Below are 8,172 nucleotides of genomic sequence, written 5' to 3' on the forward strand. Positions count from 1 at the left end.
ATGCCTTAGTATTATCTCCCAAATTTCTTCATAATCTATGATTTAAGTCATATTGTGCCTAAAGGAATTTTCTCCCAGTGTTACTTCTAGCATGTTAGATTTCATTTAAAACTACATATTTTTCTCATTGAAGAGTAATGGAAATATTTTCTCTTGGTGGTGTAATTGAACGCAATCCCACTAACCTACATACTCAACCCTCCCTTTATTTTAAAACAAGATTCCTTTGTCAAACATAAGGTAGCTGAATGTGTTTGTATTTGTTTGTTCATCTTCTAATCTGTTCCACTGATCCTTGGGTCTGTTTGTTTTTTTTTTTTGGCAGTACCATGCTGATTTTATCATGGTAGTTCTGTAGTATAATTTCAGGTCAGGGATTGGAATGTTTCCTGCCTTGCTTTTGTTGCCCAGGATTGCTCTTGCTATTCTAGGTTGTTTCTAGTTCCAAATAAACTTTAGGAAAGTTTTCTCTGGATCTTTGAGGTACGTTGATGGTATTTTGATAGGAATTGCTTTAAATCTGTATATTAATTTTTGGAGTATGGCCATTTTCACAAATTTTGTTCTTCCTATCCATGAGCAAGGAATATCTTTCCATTTTCTGAAATACTCCTCAATCTCTTTCTTCAGAGTATTGTAATTTTTATTGTATAGCTCTTTTACTTCATTTGTTAGGTTAATTCCTAAGCATTTTGTTTTTTGAATGATATTATGAAAGGTGTTGTTTCTCTAATTTCTCTCCTAAACGTAAGAAACTGAAAGAATAAATAAAACCTGAAAGGTATAATAATTTAGTAAAAGAGAAAGAAACTGAACATAAGGATTAAATAACAAGGATGAGAGAAAGGAAAAAATATGGGAAAAAAGGGGAAAAATTATACAAGTATATATACCAGGTAACTGAGATAATTGTACTCATCATTTTCATCAGTTTTTTGAAAATGACAGTCAATGTTTAGAATTTTCACTTTGACTAACTCTGTATGTTGATATCTGCAATCTGAGCAACTACATGGAGGACAGCAATTTGTAATACAAAAAAAAACATGGTTGAGTACCTCTCATCTTGGTCTTCTAAATGTGTACAGTTTCTAATGTCTTATCAATTATTATTGTACTCTTTAAAATAATTTTTTAAAAAATAAAAAAGACAAAGCTTATTTTCAAAATAAAATTTTTTCATATTAAATAATAATTTTAAAAAATAAAGTAAAAAAGACAATAAAAAATTAAAGTTTATTGAAAAATAATTAAATAAATAAAAGAAGATTCTAGTAGGTCAACCAGCAAGGTTTGAACTCATGATTCTCCTGCCTCAGCCTTGAGAGGTCTGGGCTTACTGACCGTGGCACCCACCCACTTTTGGAAATCTGTTACTTATTTTCTATTTTTGGTACATTTGTGATGGTTTTTCAAATTTTAAATGTTGTAGTTTCTTGTTTTGAATTTAGTTTTAATTATTTCTAATTTAGAAAGCATAAAATCATATATGTTTGCTATACAAAGCATAATGCTTTAAAATATGTATACATTGTACAATGTCTTAACAGAGGTAATTATCACACACAATGCCTCAAGTTTTCATTCTCTGTTTTGGTGAAAGCATGCAAAATATACTCCCAGCGAGGTCCCAGAATATCATGTGTTACCATTAATGCTGGTTATCATACCGTATAGTAAATGTTTTGGATACATTCATCTTAATTAAAATTTTGTATCTTTATGCTAATGTCCCCGCAGCCCTCCTCCCTCCAGACCTAAGTCACTTCTATTATGCCTCACTTATATGAATTCAGGTTTTAGATTTCACATATAAATCATATAATATTAGTACTGCTGTGTCTGACACATTCAATTTGATACAATAACCTTCAATTTTAATCATGTTATGGAAAACAAGAGGATTTGTTTGAGTTCTTTATCTACTTTGGAAACTAATATCAAATGTATGATCTGTATATATATTATCCTATTCTACAGGTGTCTGCTCATTTTGTTGTGAACGTTGTCTGTATAGCAGCTCTTTAATTTGATGGAATCAAATTTATCTATTTTTACTTTTCTTTTGGCTCAAACCAATATCACATACTTTTTCTGTTATGATTTCTTCTGGTAGATTTATGATAATATACAATGTTTTGAAATAAAGATATAATTCCACTGTCCTACCTAAGGATATCCCGTTCTACCAATGTTATTTATTGAGATTTTCCCCATTTTTTTACTTCAAAAAACTTTATCAGAAATGAATTTATTGCAAATGCATAGATTTATTTCTGGTTTCTCTAATTTACTCCATTTGTCTAAGTGTTTGTTTTATATCAATACTATGATGGTATACTGTATTTTGAAGTTGAGTAGTACAATGCTTTTAGCTCTGTTCATTTTGCTCAAAATTGCTTTGTGTACTAGAATTCTCCTTTTATTTTCTGGCTGGCTCAGCCCATCCTCAGGGTGGGGCTGGCATGGCACGTGGTGCCAAGGATTGAACAGCAGTAGTCTGTGCTTGCCTAAGCACGTGCCTTAGACTGCTGAGCTATCTCACTGGCTGGAATACTTTTGTGATTCAACAGAAATTTTTAAAATGATTTTCTACTTCAGTGAGAATAGTTACTAGACTATAAATCAAGAAAAATATAATTAAATTACTCTTAAAATATATTATCAAGTTTTAACTAATCAGAAAAAAATTTTAAAGGTGATGAAAATTACTCTAAACTTAAAAACAAAAGAGTAAAGATCCTTAAACATGAACCAAAAATCATAGTAAAACAATTCTTTCTAAGTTTGAACTATCCTTTATCTGCTTATTCCTTGATCATTAATGTAAATATACAATATGATACTAAATATTCTTACATATCTCCCATTTAATCAACTAAAGAAGTTTTATTTATTGGGCATTTATAAAGTCTAGGGAGAAATTATACACTTCTCAGGTGGACTGACATCTCAATTGTATCATTCTCATTTATTTTCTTAATGGATATTTGCAAAATTTAAAATATTTGTGTATTACTAGGTATATTACAAAGCCGGAAGCACCGCTTTGGCCGTCACGTTTTTTAAGGTAAAGCAGAGAAATAGCTTGTTTCAATGCACCATGCCAATATCCTGACAAAACTGCACAGGTTTCCATAAAAGAAATCGAAAGAGAATTTACCGAAGCAGTAGAGAAGAGAAAGAGTGGTGAAAATGTGCAGGGAATATTCAGTTTACTGAAATAAATGGTTATTTTATAAATTGAGTTAGATTTCTAACCAAGTGGGACATATCGAATCAATATCAGTATTATTTTGGGTTTCAAATTTCTCTAATTTGGCATAGCAGTGATCAGTTAAACGCCACCTCGTATTCAAACAAGAGTAATACAGATGTCTTATTTAGCATCCCAGTAGCTTTAGCATGATTCACTGCATCCATGAAGACTGGCACCACCTGTGAATTCTGACCTGTACTCCTCACCTTTCTAATGTATACCATACAGAAATGTGATGCACCTGTAAAACCAGAGTTGTAATACTAGTCTGGTATTACCAAACTCAATTTAAGAAATCAAGTATTCTACATAATTACTAGCTGTGTAAGTATATATAGACTTTGAAACCACTAGGTTTAACAATTGTAGATTCTAAAACTAAGTCAGATATAGCATCAATTTAATATTATGATGTTATATTCAAAGCCACAAGGCACTTACAAAAAGGAAAATGTTTACCTTAATTTGTTGTTAAATGGTACCAAAATTTTAAAATGGACATCTCAAGTTCCTTTAAGCAAAATTTCAAAGTCGGCTTAATTTTTTCCTATCAATATAACAACAGCAGACCGGCAAGATAGGTGAGTTGTCTAAAGCATGTGTTTAGACAAGCTTAAGCAGGTGCAGGGGACCATGGTTAGATCCCTAGTACCACATGCCATGCCAGACTTGCCTTCAGGGTGGACTGAGATGACACACACACACACAGCAATATTTACATTAAGAGTACACTAACCCCAGGAATAATAGTGCAAGTTCTATTTTAACTTATTTTGGACATAATCAAATACATAAATCATAGGAATGATTTGAACTTTAAGGGAGAGTTTACTATATACGTAAATCTTTGGGGAGAATCAAATTTTTGAAAATAATACTATAAGCAAATAAGTTACCTTGAAGGGAAATGAGCAGGAGCCAGGGGTTCGATCCCTGGGCCTGCCGTGCCAGCCCGGCTCCCGGGATGCACTGAGATGGCGATTCAGACTGGGCACGGTTGGGTACACCTGTAATCCCAGCGCTTGGGAGGCTATGAACAGGAGAATCACTACAAGTTGGATCTAGTACTGAGACACTGAACACCCTGTAAACCCTTGCCTAAAAGTACAAAAAAAGAAAGAAAGAAAGAAAGAAAGAAAGAGAGAGAGAGAGAGAGAGAGAGAGAGAGAGAGAGAGAGAGAGAGGACAGGATGTGAGCACAACACTGTAAATAGTACTTGGAAAATGCTCTCTTTAATGGTCATCCACGGCTCACTGAAGATGGTTTGCTCCAAGTTGGGGGCACTTTTGGAATTTAGTTTTACAATTGATTCACTTAAGTAACAGTAAGTGCATCTTAGGTTGATGAATGTGTAATAAGTCTAGACAATAAAAATCTACTGCAGTTTTGCCAACTCACTTGTCTTCCAGATGGTTAGATGTTCAGGGATGACATTATATTTTTAATACTTCTTTGTTGCCGCTAATGTACAAAACACATATCCAAAGGGAAGATTAAAATGTGTTCATATTTACAGAGTTCCAGGTATATATTTTAAAGGAATATACTAAAATGACAAAAACTTAGGCCTCCAGATGAAAACTGTTAAAAAATAAAAGTTTATTATGTATTGTAGAATATTCATAAACTAAACACATAATTTTAAGTGGCTTAGTCACTATCAGCATCTTATATACTCTGTCAAATTTATTGAAAGGAATTTAATTACCAAGTCTAAACACTGATGTGGGTAAATTAGTGCTACTAATATATTCCATATTTGGCTGTTTTGATGAAAACAGAAAGCTATAGCTTAGAGTACTAAGTTTATATTATGAAAATTCAAAGTGTTACTGAACATTCAAAAACTTTCTGAAATACAAATAAAATTTGGACATCTCAAAGGAGATGTGAAGGAGAATGTGATACTTCCTTGGTCTAATGTATTAATTTTAAGGTATTTATAATATTTGCTTTTAAAAATAGCTAATATTTTCTACTTAACATGTATACCACACTAGACTTAGTGAACTTTTTAGTAGTTTGTTTTTAAAATGAGCATGCTGCACAATGTACAAAACCTACACCAATGTGCAATCTTTTGTAGGAAAAGACTAGAACTAATTAAGTATCATAAATGACGACAGGGCTAGGGAGATAGTGTGGCAGTCTAAGCACCTTCCTGGCAAGCACAAGGACCTGGGTTCGATCCCCAGTACTGCATGCCGTGCCGGCCCAGGAGTTTCAGGTGCACTGTGCTGGGCACAGTAGTGCATGCCCATAGTCCCAGTGCTGGGAGGGCTGAGACGGGAGAATCACCAAGACTCTGTGCTGAATAGCAAGACCCTGTACGAAGTAAATAAATAAATAAAATTAATGAAATAAATGACTATAATATTTAACAAGGTTATAAGGATTTAAATTACCAATCTTCTTTACTATCAAAAATTGCACATTGGTGTAGGTTTTGTACATTGTGCAGCATGCTCATTTTAAAAACAAACTACTAAAAAGTTCACTAAGTCTAGTGTGGTATACATGTTAAGTAGAAAATATTAGCTATTTTAAAAAGCAAATATTATAAATACCTTAAAATTAATACATTAGACCAAGGAAGTATCACATTCTCCTTCACATCAGTATTCAAGCAGAGTAGAATGACAAAACATAAACATCCAGACCAATGAATGATACATGTAATGTTACTTTATAATGCTTTTTTGTTATAATAGTGCATCTAAGAAAGTCATTAAATTAAACCGACCATATTCTGTAATTGATTCCATTGAAAAGACAATTGAAAACAGAATTGTATAATGCAGATTCATTTTACATTGCATTAATTTCCTATTTTTAGGAAATTGACAAGAGTTCAAAATTACTCATTACATTTCACATGCTCTTAAATGGTTATCTATATAAGTAATATTGTACATTATATAAGATCATGTATAATTTCAAATGGCATGTCTGAGACTCAGAGTCAGTTTTATTTGGAGGATTTTCCTCTCCTTTCACCTAGCAGTAAAAGTCTTATACCATACCCTCATGAGCCTTATTTTTCCTTTCCTCTTTTCCATGCAAATAAAAGTATGTGAAGAGGGGGAGGTACAAAGATACTTTTATGTGCAGACACAGGATGAGATATACATCCCCTCAACTGTGGAAATCCAGATCCAACAGTTTGTTAATTCAGGGGAGCTGTTCTCCTCAGCTCCTCCTCCATTCCCATAGAACCAGTCAAACTGTACTTCAGGCATACCTTTCTTAGTCGCTTAGAAAACAAAAAGTTAAGCATGCAAGTATTTCCCAAAAAAGCTCAACTTGGAACTTATAAAAGGGATTGATTTTTCAATTGAAAAAAATAGCAAAGGACATGCATAAGCATATCACAGAAAAGAAAACATGAATAGTTAATAGACATCTCCAGTGATGTTCAAGCTCAAGTGTTACCTCACTCAATACACAAGCCATGACATAGATGCCAGCAACATAACCTTTTAATAGAAAGGATGTTATAGCTGAGAGAGGATGGATGTGTTATCAAGGTTACAGAGTCAAGACTTAAGACAGCAGTGATAACTACATATGCTTACAGTTATACATGGTGCTCTGTAAGAAATCTGATTCATCTAAAAGAATGACAGAGAAAAGCAAACACTTTGGGATGGGAATTTAACAAGTATAAAAGACTAGGTACATGAGTGACATTCAAAAAAAGATTAAGAATAATAGCAAGGCACTTGAACCCTTTGGCCTGAGTCTGACATATCTGTAAATTTTACAGGATAACTCTTCTCAGTAGGGAATCATCATTCAATATTTTTTCCTTAGAAATTATGGGTCACATACAAGCTCTAAGAGCTGAACTTTAAGAAGACAGGAAATGTGTTAGCATAGGTGACAAGTAGATCCCCATCAGTGAGCAGTCACTAGACTATAACAACACTCCCATAAATAACTGTCAAATGCATGAACACGTGGTCAAAGTAAGGAATTCCCCAGGAGCGTTCTAACTCCTACAAAGCTATTGGTTGAGGTGATTATAATAGCCATACTCCAGGGTATTCTTGTTTTCTACTGTTTTAAAAGGAAGCAACATCATTTCTCTTCACTAGTTGCAAGGTTTTCTTTATGACTGTAGCAGATTTTATTTCCTTCCAACCCAAAAATTTACAATCAATTTTAATTTTTCTCTCTACATCATGGATCTCACCAGAAGTACATAATAATTTCCTCATTTCTGTTGACCATCTTAGTCTCTTTCTGCAACTTCTCTGGGGCTTCAACTCTGATAAACTAATCTTCCTACATCATCAAGATCAAAGGAATAACACAATAAAGATCAAGAGAGACTAATATACTTTCAATGTCTGCCCCCAGAAAAGAGATGTTCTGTTTTCTAAGCCTCTTTTTATTTTTCTGGTGAATACCACAAAGTGGCTAGAAAATGTAGGCTCTGACTGATTCTCAAGACACAGTGTCTAAGCTGTTCTGAAGTATATTTTGGGATGCAATCTCAGGATTTTAGGTAGACATATTTCATTAATAATTGTATCAAGATGGATATCTCAAGAGGGACCAGTGAAGCAGAGAAAACAGCTATCACTTACACAGTAATATCCCTGGAAACTATCACAGGTAATGGATAGTGTCTCATAGTGCAAGTCATACTGAGAATGCCTCCAATTGCATTTCAGTAGAGCATTCTTGCATCTCACAGATTTGTATTTTTTGTTGTTTTTAAATTCTATTTTAAAACAGAAAAACACTAATGAAAATAATGATGCAGAATTTCAAAACACAATGAGATGAATAATGATTAATATATTGCATATTGTTTTCTTCAAAGGAGTTGCTCAGATTAAAAGATATAGGCATGAAAAATTGATCAAGAAATATAAGCACAAACTGTTCATTTCAATGAACTGAT

At 33.2% G+C, this 8,172-nt stretch overlaps 1 pseudogene; it reads right to left on the reverse strand.

Annotated features, from left to right (window-relative positions):
* LOC101583323 overlaps window positions 1–7,493 on the reverse strand; it is a 43,305-nt pseudogene extending 35,812 nt beyond the window's left edge.
* Between the last annotated feature and the right edge of the window lie 679 nt (window positions 7,494–8,172).

Source organism: Octodon degus, unplaced genomic scaffold (assembly GCF_000260255.1).
Source record: "Octodon degus isolate 3935 unplaced genomic scaffold, OctDeg1.0 scaffold00142, whole genome shotgun sequence".
In the NCBI taxonomy this organism is placed as follows: domain Eukaryota; kingdom Metazoa; phylum Chordata; class Mammalia; order Rodentia; family Octodontidae; genus Octodon; species Octodon degus.